Source organism: Salvelinus fontinalis, chromosome 33 (assembly GCF_029448725.1).
Source record: "Salvelinus fontinalis isolate EN_2023a chromosome 33, ASM2944872v1, whole genome shotgun sequence".
Classification (NCBI taxonomy): Eukaryota; Metazoa; Chordata; class Actinopteri; order Salmoniformes; family Salmonidae; genus Salvelinus; species Salvelinus fontinalis.
The window spans coordinates 30,459,027-30,479,572 of record NC_074697.1 but is presented as its reverse complement, the minus strand read 5'-3'; the positions used below and the strand labels follow the sequence as shown (position 1 = coordinate 30,479,572).

At 43.1% G+C, this 20,546-nt stretch overlaps 1 protein-coding gene across 3 annotated transcripts in view; it reads left to right on the top strand.

The window, feature by feature from the left end:
- Positions 1 to 20,546, top strand: part of LOC129831988 (membrane-associated phosphatidylinositol transfer protein 3-like) — a 142,548-nt gene that overhangs the window by 2,341 nt on the left and 119,661 nt on the right. The window lies entirely within an intron of this gene.

The following is a 20,546-nucleotide window of genomic DNA, read 5'->3' as shown; positions in this document are numbered from 1 at the left end:
TGGTCAAAACATGTGCACTATGTAGGGAATATAGGATGTAGACCATGTCAGATTTTGTCCAACTTTCCTCAGAGTGATAAAAGATTAAGCGTCTGGTGAGTTCTTTAGAGTGACCCAGTCAGACCCATCCTACCTTTGAATTCATAACTAATGCTCTCTCTTACAGCATTAGTTATGCTTTTTGAATTGTTTTGATATTTCATGCCCGTTCCATTATATATTTAACCTCGACTTGGGAGACGTGACATACATTGGTTCTTTTCGTGGGATAAATGATAATAAAATACCCATTAAGCTCTTATCATCCAGTTTCAGTAAGTTAAGCAGTATCAAATTATACATGATGCTTGGTGGTGCCCAACGTCTCTTTTCGTTGTGCCCAACAACGATGATTTTGTTATAGGGGTGCAATGATTTGTTATGGAGGTAATTAAAACCATGAAGTCAAGGTAACACGTTATTGAGGTTAGTCTCATTTATCTGATAGTCTCTGCTGATTGGACCGTGATCTCATGAACTGAACACCAGAGACAGAATTCAAGTGCATACAATAAGGCCAAGTTACGGTCGTACCTAGTCTCGTTCAGCTCCCTCTTGCCTAGGGATTTGGCTACTTTTTACCAGGCTTTTTGATAATGTCATTAAGATAGTCCTGAAATTAGTTTGACAATGCAAACAATACCATTTTAAGAATCTCCCTCACCACCTGCCTTACAGGAGGGAGGCTAATGTCCAACCAGGGGGGTACAAGTATCACGTTTAAGGTAAGACCCAAATGCAGACTGTATCGAAGTAACACTGTTTATTACAGCAACAGGGGCAGGCAAACATCAAGGCAGGCAGGGGTCGATAATCCAGAGTAGTGGGGCAAAGGTACAGGATGGCAGGAAGGCTCAGGGCGGGCAGAAATGTCAAAACAGGAACAAACGAGGGGCAGGAGCAGAGGGAAAAATGCTGGTAGGCTTGACGAAAAAAAACGAACTGGCAACAGACAAACAGAACACAGGTATAAATACAAAGGGGATAATGGGGAAGATAGGCGACACCTGGAGGGGGGTGGAGACGAACACAAAGACAGGTGAAACAGATCAGGGTGTGACAGTACCCCCCCCCCCCCCTAGGGATGCCACCTGGCGTCCTACCTGGGCACATATCTGGTTGAGTGGGGTGCCGGCGTTGGGACTCAGATGAGGACTGGGTCCAGGATGTCCCTAGCGGAGACCCAGCACCTCTCCTCTGGGCCATAACCATCCCAGTCAACCAGGTACTGGAATCCCCTGCCCCGAGGTCGAAGGAGGTCCCGGCTTCCAGGGGTTTAGCCGCGGGGCTATTGCGGCGCGCCAAACATCTGGCATGTCCTTTTTGGATACCAGTCGGTGCTGCGGAAGCAAAGTGACCCGGGCCTTAATGAATCACTCCCAGTGGTCCTGGTAGCCCACTTGACTGGCGGAGAGGTCAGGGGCAATTTCCATGCCTCCAGGAAGACGTCCTGGGGCAGGCAGAGCTGACTTAATGCAATGAGTGTGGCAGAACGGGCTCCAGCCCACGATGGCACCAGTAGCCCAGTCAATAGAGGGATTGTGTCGCTGGACCCAAGAGAATCTCAATACCATAGGAACCCGCAGAGACCCAACTAGCAGTAATTGGATCGTCTTGCTGTGGTTCCCTGCCACTCGTAGGTTGATGGGGGTGGTATGGTGGGTGACCCGGCATATAGAGCACCCGTCCAGCGCTCTAACATCCATGGGAATGGAGAGGGGTTGAGTGGGGATGCCCAGCTCAGACACCAGGGTAACGTCCATGAGACTTACATCGGCCCCCGAGTCGATGAGTACCTGGAGAGACTTGGACTGGTCTCCCCATAGCAGGATGGCATGGAGAGGGGGGCAAGTAAGGGGAGAATAACAATTATTAAGACCCACCAAAGTGCTCACTCCAACGAATGAGCTAGGTCTCTTGAAGGGACAGGTAGACACAAAATGACCGGCAGTACCGCAATACAGACAACTCCGGGTGTCAAGTGTGCGGACGCGGTCGGCTGGAGACAACCTAGCCCTGGATTGGCTCGGGAAGAGGTGAATCGGCAGTCTTCGGAGGCTGTTGGAGGAACTCGGGTAAGCTCGGATCCTCTCGGGGACGTAGATGCCGGGAACTTCCGGAGTTCATCAGATGCAAGGTGGGATCCTTGAGTGAGCGATTGGGAGCGCTATCAGACCTCTTCTCCCTCCTACGTTCCCGTATTTTACCGCCGATCCGGATGGTCAAGGTGATGAGTGAGTAGAGATCCGTCGGTAGTTCCCGGGCTGCCAGCTCGTCCTTTACTTCCTCCGATAATCCGTGCAGGAACGTGTCGAACAGCGCTTCCGGGTTCCAGGCACCCTCCATTGCTAGCGTGTGGAAATCCACTACATAGTCTGCCACATGATGGAGTCCTGCCGAAGCTGGAGTAGCTTCCGGGCAGTCTCTCTCCCAGACTCCGGAGGCTCAAACCTTTTTCACCTCCGCCACGAATCCCTCCAGACTAAAGCATATGGTCGACTGTTGTTCCCAAATGTCCGTAGCCCAGACGAGGGCCCTCCCGGACATCAGCGTGATGAGGTACGCTATCTTAGAGCGGTCCGAGGGGAAGGAGGAAGGCTGCAGCTCCATAACGAGGGAACACAGAGCAAGAAACGCCCGACAGGTGCCCGAGTCTCCATCGAAGTGCTCCGGGGAGGTAAGGCAGGCTCAGGGTCAAGGCAGGCAGAAAGGTCAAAACCGGTAAAAACAGAAACAAATGAGAGACAGGTGCAGAGGTGAAAACCGCTGGTAGGCTTGACGAAACAAAACAAACTGGCAACAGACAAACAGAGAACACAGGTATAAATACACAGGGGATAATGGGGGAAGATGGGCGACACCTGGAAGGGGGTGGAGACAAGCACAAAGACAGGTGAAACTGATCAGTGCGTGACAACAGGAAGTACACAACGGCTTTGAGATGTGATCCTATAAATACCACAAGAGACATCCCAATGCACTTGAATAAAACAGCTTGCTAGAGTAACATGCACTTACGCCACTGACTGCTGACTGAAACACAGTGTGTTTGCGTCCCAAATTACACCCTATTCTCTTTAGTGCACTACCTTTGACCAGGGCTCTGACCAAAATAATAGGGTGACATTTGGGACACATACACAATGACAGTATATTTTGAACCAGCCCAGGTGTAAGGAGAGGAAGCTCAGCTCTGTATAGTACAAACCTATCCAGATCACATGCCAGCCATGTCCCAATTGCATCTGCTAATTTATTGAATCAGCTCAATTAGCAGTTGATTCGATGAGTAAAGAGAATGGAAGGGAATGAAACGCAATGGAAGGGAATGAAAGTGAGAGACAGAGAGCGAGAGCAATAGATAGATAAATAGATAGATACATTTTGAGAGCTCATAAACCACTGGGAAAAAACTGATTGAATCGACATTATTTCCACATCGTTTCAACAAAATAATTCAATATGATGTCATTGCATCAACATGGAAAACTGATTGAATTTGCAACAAGCCATTAATGTAATGGAATTTCATATTTTTTCACCCAACTTTTAACCTAAATTCAATGACATGGTGAAATGTTTTGTTGAATTGACGTTAGTTGACAACTCAACCAAAATTAAATCAAAACTTGACATTGAAATTACATCTGTGCCCAGTGGGAAATTTGTTCTTAGGAGGTTAGTAGAGTCCTCGGTACATTGTAACAGGAAGCATTTCACTCTGTCACTTGTTTTGCAGTGCAGATTATTCATGGCATGCTGTAATATGATTGAGAGGAAAGTATTGCTCCCCAGTTTATAATTGACAATAGATTTATTTGAAACCATTACAGACTAATTGTAATGTAAGTAGCTGTAACTGGAGTTATGATTATGAGAATGATTATCCCCGACTGAGCTAAAGGCAAATCTATGGCCACAGCCATCATTCCAGCCATGCTCGCTGTTCTGCTCATGAAGATTATTTGAACCCTGCAATGTTTGGACACGCTGGTACAAGATTGATGGCAAACAGCAATATGGAGGGGTTACTGTTCCTACCGCCATTTCTCCATGACATATTTTCATTAAATATTGTTGCACCTTTGACTCTAGTGTGTAATCTCTGTGTCAGTGTTCTTTGTAGATAGGATCTTTTTTTATCCTTTTAGTTTCTTTCAAGTAAAACAACTTGGCTTAGATATAGACTTTATTGTAATCTTTCTTACATTCACACTCATTCTTCTTATCTGCTTCATCGTTACTTGAGATCTGCTTTCTTTCATGACCAAAAAGCAGCTGGGGACCAGTAAGGAAAATTCCTTTTTGACAAGAGGAGATGGGAACATCCATTTTGTTTTTAGCAGAGGCTCTACCAAACATGCCATATCATATGTACTTGGGACAGGATGATACAGAATTTCTGTTTCAGCTTCTCCTTAAAACATTATCTCCTCATTGAAGTGAAGAGCATCAGAGGTTTATGGGTTACATGCAGTCTTTCAGTCTTCAAAATCCACTTGATCAAGTCCCTAGGTAGGAGATAGAAGGACACTTCAGGCAGGTACAGTGTCCTCCGTAATTATTGTTGTTTTGGCTCTGTACTCCAACACTTTGGATTTGAAATGAAGACGCACAAATATTATACCCCCAAGACATGCAAACCTCTCACGATTACAATAACAGGAGAGGTTAGCATTTTTGGGGAATGATATTTGTGCTTTTGTAACTCATAATTGTTCACGATTCATTCAGGACTATCCGTAATCATAGTAGCATCCACATTAATGTAGAAGTGTTTAGAAACATATTCTACTCTTATTTACAATAAAAGTGATTGCCAAATGACACAATACATTATTTACCATTCATTTATATTAGGTACAAAATAATCTGAAACACAACCAAAACAAACAGTAAATGCATCCAACAAGTTTGTAGAGTCAGGAAAGTAAGAAACCAATACACGCAGTCAGTCAGGAAAGCAAAGGCTAGCTTTTTCAAAGAGAAATTTGCATCCTATAGCTCTAACTCCAAAAAGTTTTGGGACACTGTAAAAGCCATGGAGAATAAGAGCATCTCCTCCCAGCTGCCCACTGCACTGAGGCTAGGTAACACTGTCACCACCGATAAATCCACGAATATCGAGAATTTCAATAAGCATTTCTCTACGGCTGGCCATGCTTTCCTCCTGGCTATCCCAACCCCGGCCAACAGCTCCGTACCACCCGCAGCTACTTGCCCAAGCCTCCCCAGCTTCTCCTTCACCCAAATCCAGATAGCAGATGTTCTGAAAGAGCTGCAAAACCTGGACCCGTACAAATCAGCTGGGCTAGACAATCTGGACCCTCTTTTTCTAAAATTATCCGCCGCCATTGTTGCAACCTCTATTACCAGTCTGTTCAACCTCTCTTTCGTATCGTCCGAGATCCCTAAAGATTGGAAAGCTGCCGCGGTCATCCCCCTCTTTAAACTGTTATAGACCTATATCCATCCTGCCCTGCCTTTCTAAAGTCTTCGAAAGCCAAGTAAATAAACAGATCACTGACCATTTAGAATCCCACAATACCTTCTCCGCTGTGTAATTCGGTTTTCGAGCTGGTCACGGGTGCACCTCAGCCACGCTCAAGGTACTAAAAAAGATCATAACCGCCATCGATAAAAGACAGTACTGTGCAGCCGTCTTCATCGACCTGGCCAAGGCTTTCGACTCTGTCAATCACCGTATTCTTATCGACAGACTCAACAGCCTTGGTTTCTCAAATGACTGCCTCGCCTGGTTCACCAACTACTTCCATAGACAGTTCAGTGTGTCAAATCGGAGGGCATGTTGTCCGGTCCTCTGGCAGTCTCTATGGGGGTACCACAGGGTTCAATTCTCGGGCCGACTCCTTTCTCTGTATATATCAACAATGTCGCTCTTGCTGCGGGTGATTCCCTGATCCACCTCTACGCAGACGACACCATTCTGTATACATTTGGCCCTTCTTTGGACACCGTGTTAACTAACCTCCAAACGAGCTTCAATGCCATACAACACTCCTTCCATGGCCTCCAACTGCTCTTAAACGCTAGTAAAACCAAATGCATGCTTTTCAACCGTTCGCTGCCCGCACCCGCCCGCCCGACTAGCATCACTACCCTGGACGGTTCTGACTTAGAATATGTGGACAACTACAAATACCTAGGTGTCTGGCTAGACTGCAAACTCTCCTTCCAGACTCTCCTTCCAGATATTAAACATCTCCAATCCAAAATGAAATTTAGAATCGGCTTCCTATTTCGCAACAAAGCCTCCTTCACTCACGCAGCCAAACATACCCTCGTAAAACTGACTATTCTACCGATCCTTGACTTCGGCGATGTCATTTACAAAATAGCTTCCAATACTCTACTCAGCAAACTGGATGCAGTCTATCACAGTGCCATCCGTTTTGTCACCAAAGCCCCTTATACCACCCACCACTGTGACCTGTAGGCTCTCATTGGCTGGCCGTCGCTTCATATTTGTCGCCAAACCCACTGGCTCCAGGTCATCTATAAGTCTTTGCTAGGTAAAGCTCCGCCTTATCTCAGGTCACTGGTCACGATAACAACACCCACCCGTAGCACGCGCTCCAGCAGGTATATCTCACTGGTCATCCCCAAAGCCAACACATACTTTGGCCGCCTTTCCTTCCAGTTCTCTGCTGCCAATGACTGGAACGAATTGCAAAAATTGCTGAAGCTGGAGACTTATCTTTTTCTCACTAACTTTAAACATCAGCTATCTGAGCAGCTAACTGATCGCTGCAGTTGTACATAGCCCATCTGTAAATAGCCCACCCAATCTACCTACCTCATCCCCATATTGTTTTCATTTACTTTTCTGCTCTTTTGCACACCAGTATTTCTACTTGCACATCACCATCTGTTCATCTATCACTCCAGTGTTAATTTGCTAAATTGTAATTACTTCGCTATTATGGCCTATTTATTGCCTTACCTCCTCACGCCATTTGCACACACTGTATATAGACTTTTTTTTTTTTTCCCTATTGTGTAATTGACTGTACGCTTGTTTATTCCATGTGTAACTCTGTGTTGTTGTTTTTGTCGCACTGCTTTGCTTTATCACAGTTGTCAATGAGAACTTGTTCTCAACTAGCTTACCTGATAAAATAATTCATAAAAAGAAAAGAGTCATAAGCTTGATGTAATCGTTGCGTGCTATAAGAATATGGGACCAAATACGAAACATTTAACTTTAATACAAATGTTTTGCATGTCAGCAATCAAGTTTTCAAGATATATAACTTTCAAAATACAGAAATACAGCCAGGATTTTCCATCAACATTGGAATAATCAAACAAATACCTAAAGATACACTAACCACTGCATTCGAAAAGTATTCAGACTCCTTGACTTTTTCCACATTTTGTTATGTTACAGCCTTATTCTGCAATAGATTAAATACATTTGTTCCCTCATCAATCTACACACAATACCCTATAATGACAAACTGAAAACCGTTTTTTAGATATTTTTGCAAATGTATAATAAATGTAAAACAGAAATACCTTATTTACAGAAGTATTCAGACCCTTTGCTATTAGACTCGAAATTGAGCGCAGGTGAATCCTGTTTCCATTGATCATCCTTGAGATGTTTCTACAACTTAATTGGAGTCCACTGTGGTAAATTCAATTATTGGACATGATTTGGAAAAGCACACACCTGTCTATATAAGGTCCCACAGTTGACAGTGCATCTCAGTGCAAAAACCAAGCCATGAGGTTGAGGGAATTGTCCGTAGATCCCCGAGACAGGATTGTGTCAAGGCACAGATCTGGGGAAGGGTACCAAAAAATGTCAACAGCATTGAAAGTTGGGGGAGAAGGGCCTTGGTAAGGGAGGTGACCAAGAACCTGATAGTCACTCTGACAGAGCTCCAGAGTTCCTCTGTGGAGATGGGAGAACCTTCCAGAAGGACAACCTTCTCTGCAGCACTCCACCAATCAGGTCTTTATGTGGCCAGACGGTAGTGGTGCGTGCCCAGTCCCCTCCTGTTCTCCCTGTTCACCCAAGACTGCGTGGCCAAGCATGACTCCAACACCATCATTAAGTTTGCTGACAACACAACGGTGGGAGGCCTGATCACCGACAATGATGAGACAGCCTATGGGGAGGAGGTCAGAGACCAGTGTGGTGCCAGGACAACAACCTCTCCCTCAATGTAAGCAAGACAAAGGAGCCGATTGTGGACTGTAAGAAAAGGAGGTCCGAACAGGCCCCCATTAACATCGACAGGGCTGAAGTGGAGCGGGTCGAGAGTTTCAAGTTCCTTGGTGTCCACATCACCAACGAACTATCATGGTCCAAACACACCAAGACAGTCGTTATAGAGGGCACGACAATGCCTATTCCCCCTCAGGAGACTGAAAAGATTTGTCATGGGTTCCCAGATCCTAAAAAAGTTCTACAGCTGCACCATCAAGAGCATCCTGACCGGTTGCATCAACGCCTGGTATGGCAACTGATCGGCATCCGACCTTTATACTAGGCGTTGTCAGAGGAAGGCCCAAAAAATAGTCAAAGACTCCAGTCACCCAAGTCACAGAATGTTCTCTCTGCTAATTCACGGCAAGCGGTACCGCAGTGCCAAGTCTAGGACCAAACAGCTTCTACCCCAAGCCATAGAACTGCTGAACACTTAATCAAATGGCCACCAAGACTATTTACATTGACCCCCCCCCCCTCCCTTTGTTTTTACACTGCTGCTAGTCACTGTTGATTATCTATGCATAGTCATTTTACAAATTACCTTGACTGATCTGTACCCCCGCACATTGACTTTTCACCGGTACCCCCTGTATATAGCCTCGTTATTGTTAGCATCTTGTGTTACTTTTAGATTATAATAATTTTTTTCACTTTAGTTTATTTTGTAAATATTTTATTAACTATTTTTCTTGAACTGCATTGTTGGTTAAGGGCTTGTAAGTAAGCATTTTCACAGTAAGGTACAACACCTGTTGTATTTGGCGCATGTGACAAATAAAATAGTATTTGATTTGAACTGTTCATCGGGAGCTTCATGAAATAGGTTTCCATGGCCGAGCCTAAGATCACCATGCGGAATGCCAAGCCTTGGCTGGACTGGTGTAAAGCTCGTGCCATTGGACTCTGGAGCAGTGAAAACACAGTTCCCTGGAATGATGAATCTGTTACGGCCGTCGTAAGAACTGGACCAAAGCGCAGCGTGATGAGCGTACATATTCCTTTTTATTAGAAATGACGCTGACAAAAACAATAAACAATACAAAACAATCATGAAGCTTAAGGGCTATGTGCCACAAATAAAGTTAACTTCCCATAAAGAAAGGAGGGAAAAGGGCTACCTAAGTACGGTTCCCAATCAGAGACAACGATAGACAGCTGTCCCTGATTGAGAACCATACCCGGCCAAAACATAGAAATACAAAATCATAGAAAAACAAAACAAAGAATGCCCACCCCAAATCACACCCTGACCAAACCAAATAGAGACATAAAAAGACTCTCTAAGGTTACGGCGTGACAGAATCACGCTTCACCATCTGGCAGTCCGAAGGACAAATCTGGCTTTGGCGGATGCCAGGAGAACGTTACCTGCCCCAATGCATAGTGCCAACCTTAGTTTGGTGGAGGAGTAATAATGCTCTGGGGCTGTTTTTTATGGTTTGGGCTAGGCCCGTTACTTCCAGTGAAGGGAAATCTTAACGCTACAGCATTAAATGACATTCTAGACGATTCTGTGTTTCCAACTTTGTGGCAAAAGTTTGGGGAAGGCCCTTTCCTGTTTCAGAATGACAATGTCCCCATGCACAAAGTGGGGTCCATACAGAAATTGTTTGTCGAGATTGGTGTGGAAGTACTTAACTGGCCTGCACAGAGCCCTGACCTCAACCTCATCAAACACCTTTAGGATGAATTGGAATGCCGACTGTGAGCCAGGCGTAATCGCACAACATCAGTCCCAGACCTCATTTATTCCCTTGTGGCTGAATGGAAGCAAGTTCCCGCAGCAATTTTTCAACATCTAGCGGAAAGCCTTCCCAGAAGAGTGGAGGCTGTTATAGCAGCAAAGGGGGGACCAACTCCATATTAATGCCCATGATTTTGGAATGAGATGTTTGACGAACAGGTTACCACATACGTTTGGTTATGTAGTGTTGTTTTGGGGTGAAATTTCCTTTCATAGGCAAAATGTATTGTGTTTCAAAAGTTATATTGGATTGTGTTTGGTTGTCAAAGCAGCAAAATATCAACATTTAAAGGAGATTTATGTTCTGTTTGGATAGTTCCATCTCTGTTATGTGCCTTTTACTGAGGAGTGGCTTCCGTCTGGCCACTCTACCATAAAGGCCTGATATGTGGAGTGCTGCAGAGATGGTTGTCCTTCTGGAAGGTTCTCCCATCTCCACCGAGGAACTCTGGAGCTCTTTCAGAGTGACTATCGAGTTCTTGGTCACCTCCCGGACCAAGGCCCTTCTCCCCCGATTGCTCAATTTGGCCAGGCAGCCAGCTATAGGAAGTATTGGTGGTTCAAAACTTATTCCGTTTAAGAATGATGGAGGCCACTGTGTTCTTGGGGACCTTCAATGCTGCAGACATTTTTTGGTACCCTTCCCCAGATCTTTGCCTCGCCACAATCCTGTCTCAGAGCTCTACGGACAACTCCTTCAACCTTATGGCTTGATTTTTGCTCTGACATGCACTGTCAACTGTCAACTGTTGTAATGTAACAAAATGTGGAAATAGTCAAGGAGTCTGAATACTTTCCGAATGCACTGTATGTAATGTGACTTAGTCTGGCTTTAATTCCAGTTTGTCTACAAATTAATAATTGATATGTTGCATTCACGTCTCCATCTCAATCAAAAGTTAATTAAGAGGACTAAATCAAATCAAACTTTAAATGCATTTAGTCCTATTCTTTAACTTAGATTTTTGGTTGAGATAGAGATGTGAATTCAACATATATATTATTAATTTATAGACAAACTGGAATTAAAGCCAGACTGCCATTGGCACAGATGGAACTATCCAAGCAGAAGATGAATCTCTTTCAAATGTTGATATTTTGTTGTCACAACCAAACACAATCCAATATCACTTTTGAAATACAATACATTTAGCCTAATAACCTGTTTGGCGTGCAAGCCCGACGTCGGTACACTTATAACAACAGCCAGCTCAAAGTGCAGGGCGCAAAATTCAAAATATATATATTTTTTAATATTTAACTTTCACACATTAACAAGTCCAAGACACCAGATGAAAGGTACACATCTTGTGAATCAAGCCAACATGTCCGATTTTTAATATGTTTTACAGGGAAGACACAATATGTAAATCTATTAGCTAACCACTTTAGCAAAAGACACCACTATTTTTACTCCATCAGTTTTTTACTACATCAATAGCTATCACAAATTCGACCAAATAAAGATATAAATAGCCACTAACCAAGAAACAACTTCATCAGATGACAGTCTGATAACATATTTATTGTATAGCATATGTTTTGTTAGAAAAATGTGCATATTTCAGGTATAAATCATAGTTTACATTGCAGCTACAGTCAGAAATTGCACCGAAAGCAGACAGAAAAATTACAGACACCAACGCCAAATAACTAAATACTCATCATAAAACATTTCTGAAAAATACATAGTGTACAGCAATTGAAAGACAGGCATCTTGTGATTCCAGACAATATTTCCGATTTATCAAGTGTTTTACAGCGAAAACACAATATAGCGTTATATTAGCTTAGCACAATAGCAAACATAACAACAGCATTGATTCAAGGCAAAAATAGCTATAACGTATAAACCACCAAAATACACTGCTCAAAAAAATAAAGGGAACACTTAAACAACACAATGTAACTCCAAGTCAATCACACTTCTGTGAAATCAAACTGTCCACTTAGGAAGCAACACTGATTGACAATAAATATCACATGCTGTTGTGCAAATGGAATAGACAAAAGGTGGAAATTATAGGCAATTTGCAAGACACCCCCCAAAACAGAAGTGATTCTGCAGGTGGTGATCACAGACCACTTCTCAGCTCCTATGCTTCCTGGCTGATGTTTTGGTCACTTTTGAATGCTGGCGGTGCTCTCACTCTAGTGGTAGCATGAGACGGAGTCTACAACCCACACAAGTGGCTCAGGTAGTGTAGTTCATCCAGGATGGCACATCAATGCGAGCTGTGGCCACAGGCAAATTAATACACAGGTCTCAGAACAGCCAGCAAAATTCTGCATTCTGACATTCACATAGGAAAATTGCTCTAAGTCCAGTTCTGTTTCACCTACAGATATAATTCAAACGGTTTTAAAAACTAGAGAGTGTTTTCTATCCAATAGTAATAATAATATGCATATTGTACGAGCAAGAATTGAGTACGAGGCCTTTTTGAAATGGGCACCTTTTATCTGGCTACTCAATACTGCCCCTTGAGCCCAAAGAGGTTTTAAAGGGAAATTCCACCCAAAAACTATATTTTGGTATTTGTTTCATTAGTCCATTGTTGATATAGTCCCAAAATGATTTGCATATCAGCAATCAAGTTTTCAAGATGTATAACTTTCAAAATACAGAAATACAGTCGATATTAACTGGAATTAAAGCCAGACTAAGTCATTGGCACAGATGGAACTATCCAAGAAGAAGATACATCTTCAAATGTTGATATTTGGTGTGATCAAGTATGGTCATATTTAATTTGCTCTGTGAAACACCCTTTGGAATGACTCTCATAGCAATAGGGAATATATTTATTTTTAAGTGGAGATCTCTCAACAACCATTCTCACGATAGCACATTGGTAATAGTCAGTGACAATTATCAAAGCTAAGCAGGGCTTGGTTAAAACCCTGGATGGGAGACTAAAGCGTAGCTGTGGATAGATCAGTTTTCCAGTACGATGTGCTGCCCAGCCTATATATATTTTTTCCTATATTGGAAATAAAATTGAAGATCTGACGTTGTTTTAAAGGTACAAATTCAACATATTTTATACAAAGTTTGTCTATGTTGAAATTTGGTTACCATAATAACATTATATTGTGGTTGAAATTTCACCCTCAAAACAACAGTTTACATCGTTGGCTTTTTTCAAATCCTATGTTTTTTCCACGTCACAATACGTTGACAAATTACATTGAATCAACGTTGATTGAACCAGTGTGTGCCCAGTGGGAAGGCCCTTATCCAACTGATTCATTTCTACGTAGATGAAAGTCAAAACATAGCCGTGCTTTTCAGCTTCATGTACCGGTAAATTGAACTGGTCACAGTTGAATTGTTTACATTTTCATTTGATTATTATGTCTGAATCTCAAAGTCAGTCTGCAGACAAATAAGCACAGAGACACCAGACAGTCCTTGTCTTCTGTGATTCCTGTTCGTAACACGACTCAGTAAAACCATTTCACTGCTAAATAAAAGTTAAAGAGGCGAGATGGTGATTATCACAGAAATGACGGTTGAGCAAACAAGTAGCTTTTGTCCTCAGAACTCATTTGAGAAAGTAAGCAGTGCCATCAATAACCCAGACAAACACATTCCCTAGATAACATTGTCTTCTGCATTAATGGCTCCGGCTGACATCGTTACTGTAATTATCTGATAGTTTTGTTCCTTCATTTATTTTCAGGCATACTCAACATAATAAACTCTGCTTATTGATAAGATCCAAATTGAAAGCTGAAGAAGAATAATCAAGACCAATGATTGCAGTTGAATAAATTAATTTCGAAAGTAATTACGTAGTGTGGTTAATTCTGTATATCTTCTCTGGCAGCTTTGCTGTGTGATGGGCTGAATAATATTAGTTGCCATCCCTCTGTTCTTCTCAGTCCTCAAACATGTCTTCTGTTTCTACAACAGCTACCAGCTGCCAACCTGACTGGCTGACAGTGGACTGAAACAAGGAAGAAAATGCAGCTTCATTATGCTCTTAAGTCCGGACTACGTTTAAAACTTAAATAAATGAACATGAAATGACCCTGCACTGAGGTGCTTATGATAATCAACCACTAGGCAAGCTTTTGGTACTTTAATGAGCTGTATACTTCAAAGCAAGTTAGATGTTGTACGCTATTGCCGGTGCACCTCTTGAAGCTGATCAATTGATGTTATAATAATCTCTGTATTGTAGTCATCTTCATTCCTAGAGTTAGACTCATGTCCCCATTGAGTATGGACTATTTATTTATATACAGTGCATTCGGAAAGTATGCAGACCCCTTGACTTTTTCCACATTTTGTTACGTTACAGCCTTATTCTACAATTGATCCAATTGTTTTTCCCCCTCATCAATCTACACACAATACCCCATTTGACAAAGCAAAAACAGGTTTTAAGACATTGTTGCACATTTATTTTAAAAAACTACTTAAATATCACATTTACATAAGTATTCAGACCCTTTACTCAGTACTTTGTTGAAGCACCTTTGGCAGTGATTACAGCCTCAAGTCTTCTTGGGTATGACACTATAAGCTTGGCACACCTGTATTTGGGAGTTTCTCCAAATTTTCTCTGCAGACCCTCTCAAGCTCTGTCAGGTTGGATGGGGAGTGTTGCTGCACAGCTATTTTCAGGTCTCTCCAGAGATGTTCGATCAGGTTCAAGTCCGGGTTCTGGCTGGGCCACTCAAGGACATTCAGAGACTTGTCCCGAAGCCACTCATGCGTTGTCTTGGCTGTATGCTTTGGTTCGTTGTCATGTTGGAAGGTGAACCTTCGCCCCAGTCTGAGGTCCTGAGCGTTCTGGATCAGGTTTTCATTAAGGATCTATATCTCTACTTTGCGCCGATCATCTTTCCCCCGATCCTGGCTAGTCTCCCAGTCCCTGCCGCTGAAAAACATCCCCACTGCATGATGCTGCAACCACCATGCTTCACCGTAGGGATGGTGCCAGGTTTCCTCCAGACGTGACGCTTGGCATTCAGACCAGAGAATCTTGTTTCTCATGGGCTGAGAGTATTTAAATGCCTTTTGGCAAAGGCCAAGAGGACTGTCATGTGCCTTTTACTGAGGAGTGGCTTCCGTCTGGCCACTCTACCATAAAGGCCTGATTGGTGGAGTGCTGCAGAGATGGTTGTCCTTCTGAAAGGTTCTCCCATCTCCACAGAGGAATTCTGGAGCTCTTTCAGAGTGACCATCGGGTTCTTGGTCACCTCCCTGACCAAGGCCCTTCTCCCCCGATTGTTCAGTTTGGCCGGGCAGCCAGCTTTAGGAAGAGTATTGGTGGTTCCAAACTTCTTCCATTTAAGAATGATGGAGGCCTCCGTGTTCTTGGGGACCTTCAATGCTGCAGACATTTTGGTATCCTTCCCCAGATCTGTGCCTCGACACAATCATGTCTCAGAGCTCTACGGACAATTCCTTCAACCTCATGGCTTGATTTTTGCTTTGACATGCACTGTCAACTGTCAACTGTCAACTGTTGTAACTTAACAAAATGAGGAAATAGTCAAGTGGTCTGTATATGTAATGTGCAGCTGCTGTAAAATGTAACTTCGATGAGGGGAGTGTCACGCCCTGACCTGAGATATCTCTGTTTTCTTTATATTTTGGTTAGGTCAGGGTGTGACTAGGGTGGGTACGTTAGTTTTTGTACTGTCTACTGTATGTATAGGGTGTTTGTAGGTCTAGGTGATTTGTATGTCTATGGTAGCCTGATATGGTTCCCAATCAGAGGCAGCTGTTTATCGTGGTCTCTGATTGGGGATCATATTTAGGTAGCCATTCTCCCTTTGGTGTTCGTGGGTTCGTGTTCTATGTTTAGTTGCCTGTCTGCACTATCCATATAGCTTCACGGTTCATTTTGTTATTTTGTTAGTTTGTTCAGTGTTCATTCGTTAAAATAAATAAGTATGTACGCATACCACGCTGGGCCTTGGTCTCCTCCTTACAACAGCCGTAACATGGAGGCAGGGATACCCCCCCATCGCCTCCCTCTCTCTCTCTCGCTCTTTCTCGTACCTTAGCGGGAGAGCTCAGTCTCACAACCACTCATGTTTGCTACTTCAATCACTACGTTGTTGCCAGAAAAATTATAGATATGCCTGGCTGACTCTCTACCAACAAATTACAATGCCAAACAGTTTAAGTGTTACCTCTTTGATACGTTTTCACAATTATTGTTTCCATGTATTATTTATGTTTCTTTTGCAACCTCATGTAAGCCCTCAAATAGCCCTATTGTCTATGGAATCTTTGAGCAATGAGACGTTTGTCATTTTCCAATAACTGACGGTTATCATCTAATGTTACAATCTTATGTCCCATCAGTGAAATCGTAGGTTTGGCCTCTATTCAGCAGTGCTGCCAAGTGCTCAACAGGCTGCAGCAGCATTGTGTTCCCTAAACTCTACTCAGGCGTGTGATAATGAATTCAGACCCTAACCTCAGTTATTTATTCAAGCATGCTAAATAGTATTAATTAGAATTTAATGGCTGTTTGTCATGAGGAAGCACACAGGCACTGGGTTGTCGAGCACTGCCTGTATACCTAACCGGGAGCCTGAAGCTGGCTGGCTGGCTGGCTGGGGAGGGAGGGAGGGAGGGAGGGAGGGAGCGGGAGAGAGAGAGAGAAAGAGAGAGAGAGAGCGAGAGAACACGAGAGAGATAGAGATAGAGAGAGAGAACAGCACTTTACAGTAGCAGCTCTTTGCCACAAACAACAGCTGGGATAGACATGGCTTTTTTAGTAACATTTTAGAGGAAGGGTTTTTATCATTCCCATGTTAGTCTCTCTCAAATATCTTCAATATGGACCACAGATGCTGGTGGTTACTTACCGATAAGGGAATCCCACAAAGAAATGCCACCCCACACCATGACTGACCCATTGCCAAACCGGTCATGCTGGAGGATGTTGCAAGCAGCAGAACGTTCTCCACGGCGTCTCCAGACTCTGTCACGTCTCTCACATGTGCTCATGTGCTCAGTGTGAACCTGCTTTCATCTGTGAAGAGCACAGGGCGCCAGTGGCGAATTTGCCAATCTTGGTGTTCTCTGGCAAATGCGAAACGTCCTGCACGGTGTTGGGCTGTAAGCACAACCCCCACCTGTGGACGTCGGGCCCTCATACCACCCTCATGGAGTCTGTTTCTGACCGTTTGAGCAGACACATGCACATTTGTGGCCTGCTGGAGGTCATTTTGCAGGGCGCTGGCAGTGCACCTCCTTGCACAAAGGCGGAGGTAGCGGTCCTGCTGCTGGGTTGTTGCCCTCCTACGGCCTCCTCCACGTCTCCTGATGTACTGGCCTGTCTCGTGGTAGCGCCTCCATGCTCTGGACACTACGCTGACAGACACAGCAAACCTTTTTGCCACAGTTCGCATTGATGTGCCATCCTGGATGAACTGCACTACCTGAGCCACTTGTGTGGGTTGTAGACTCCGTCTCATGCTACCACTAGAGTGAGAGCACCGCCAGCATTCAAAAGTGACCAAAACATCAGCCAGGAAGCATAGGAACTGAGAAGTGGTCTGTGATCACCACCTGCAGAATCACTCCTTTTTTGGGGGTGTCTTGCTAATTGCCTATAATTTACACCTTTTGTCTATTCCATTTGCACAACAGCATGTGAAATTTATTGTCAATCAGTGTTGCTTCCTAAGTGGACAGTTTGATTTCACAGAAGTGTGATTGACTTGGAGTTACATTGTGTTGTTTAAGTGTTCCCTTTATTTTTTTGAGCAGTGTACTTTAGAGTATGTCTGTAATGCGTTTTTGGATTACTTCATCGCCTACATAAACTCACTAATGCCGCTCATTTCATTTAAAAACTACTTGAGCAATTTCTCCCCACTCTCACTCTTCATATGCGTCATCAGAGGAAAAAAGTCTATGTTGAAATCCTGGTCCTGTGCCATAGTCCTGTGCCATATTATACACTCACATTCCCTCCTCCCCCATTAGATGTGGCCATTAGGCGTCATGCTAAAGCAGGAGAGGAGGCCTGATAGCCTTCCTCCTCACTTAGCTTAGTGCAAGGTCTGTTGTCAGAGCTAAGCTATAGAGCAAACCCCTGTACCCTCTCTGCCCCTCACTCGGCTGTCATTTGTCAATGTAAAACTCACTACCACTGACCCTGCCTATGTCTGTAGTGAACCTCAGCACTGACGTATGGGCCCGTTGCTAGGTAGGGAGAAGTCCGGGCAGTATACTGTAGGTATTGAGTGAGATTTTATATCAAATGGCAGATTAAGCAGGTTACTATATAAAGACGTGCATTCTGCTGTCTCCCTGGAGCTGCAAAGCAAACTATTATCAAAACAAAAACATCTTGAGGGTGTGTGGGTATTCCATGTGGAAGGTGACAACTGAGCGATTTAGCACATTTGATGGAGAGATCACTCTCCTCCCCTGTTCCCCAGACCTCTCTTTTGCACAATTTTTCTTTGGCTATGGAAATTGATTTTAATTGTGTGTTAAAATGGGATTTAATAAATTAGAAGATGTTAATGAGTATGTCCAATCCACAGAAGACCCGATGGCGCTACTCATTATTTACCTCTTCCCCCCCTCCACCCTAGCCTGGTTGCAAGTCTGTCTCTGCTCTTTTGCCAACTCCTTATTGAATTGTCATGCGAATTGACAATTTCGCCCTCTACAAATCACTGTCCCATATCACAGAGTCAGAGCACATTCATACAAAATGTTCTGTATTCTACATATTACATCCTGTTTGTGTGGGATTCAATACATGTCCAGTGGACATGTGAACCAGACCCAAGTGCTCTTTCTACTCTGTGTTGAGAAGAAAAGAACATACCCAGCACACCAAAATTGGTTTTGTGAAAGTTCTGTCACACCCTGACCTTAGAGAGCTTTTTGTCTCTATTTTGGGTTTGGTCAGGGTGTGATTTGGGTGGACATTCTATGTTCTATTTTCTATGTTTTTGTATTTCTTTGTTTTGGCCTGGTATGGTTCTCAATCAGGGACAGCTGTCTATTGTTGTCTCTGATTGGGAACCATACTTAGGTAGCCCTTTTCCCTCCTTTCTGTGTGGGAAGTTAACTTTGTTTGTGGCACTAATGCCCTGTAAGCTTCACGGTTGTTTTTCGTTTGTTGTTTTGTTGGCGACATTTTTAAATAAAAAGGAAAATGTACGCTCACCACGCTGCACCTTGGTCTTCTTCCAGCAACGGCCGTGACAAGTCCCAGAACAATCGTTAGGCGCAGCAAATGTTCTCATACCATAAAAACTGTCCAGTTGTGCTGATGAGTATAGAATGTTGGTATAAAATATTTGCCTGATGTTGCAAAAACTTTCCTAGAATGCATTTAATGTGTTATTCAAAGGTTCCCAGAATATTTCATTATGTTGTGAGAACAATCTGGTGAGAACACTGTTGGGACATCACAAAACATATGTTCCCAAAAGCAAAAAATATAATTTTTAACCTAAACAAATATGCGATGAATGTCATAAAATCTGACTTATTTGAAAATTGTGGAACATTGTGCAAAATTGTGGAAATGTTCTATGCAACCTTTGTGAATATCCAAATCAGGAAAATGGTGACGGAGCTGCCTGAAGAGTCAGATCACAGTAAGGGTCCAGGACGGTGGAGAGACAGACAGAGAGAGAATGAGGGTGAGCAGATTTCCTGAAGAGAGCTGCATTTTATTATAAGGAACTGTATGTTCCTGATTAAAAGGGATTTACAGTATATCTATGGGTTCTGAGTAGCCCAGATGCAGAGGGTCCGGACATTATCCTTCAGGGGTGCTGAGTTTCCCCCTAATGGCTCTAAGGGAATAGCATGTGAGGAGTTCTTGCTGGGCCAATTCCAGATTTTTGTACCACAGTATGATCAAGGCCAGGGTTTCTAACAACAGAAAAATGTACTGAGAACTCCCATGTACCATCCATACAAACATTGTTTTTCTTCTCACTTTTGGTAGTCTTTACTATGGTAAACTCCATTATAAAGAAGAGACTGTGAGTGTCATTCCCATTGAAACAATAACATAATACAAAGTGCATCTCCCAAAGCTCTTCACATATTTATGAGCTGTATTTATATGAATCTATCTTTATTTGTTTGCAAATCTTCTCCAACTTCTTGTTTTACATCTGATGATAGGGACCAACAAAAGTCATACGGATATACTGAATATACAGTACCAGTCAAAAGTTTGGACACACCTAAGGTTTTTCTTTATTTTACTATTTTCTACATGGTGTAGTAATAGTGAAGACATCACAACTATGCAATAACACATGGAATCATGTAGTAACCAAAAAAGTGTTAAACAAATCAAAAATTTATTTTATATTTGAGATTATTCAAAGTAGCCACCCTTTGCCTTGATGACAGCTTTGCACACTCTTGCCATTCTCTCAACCACCTTCATGAGGTAGTCACCTGGAATGCATTTCAATTAACAGGTGTGCCTTGTTAAAAGTTAATTTGTGGAATTTCTTTCCTTCTTAATGTGGTTAGACCCAATCAGTTGGCAACGT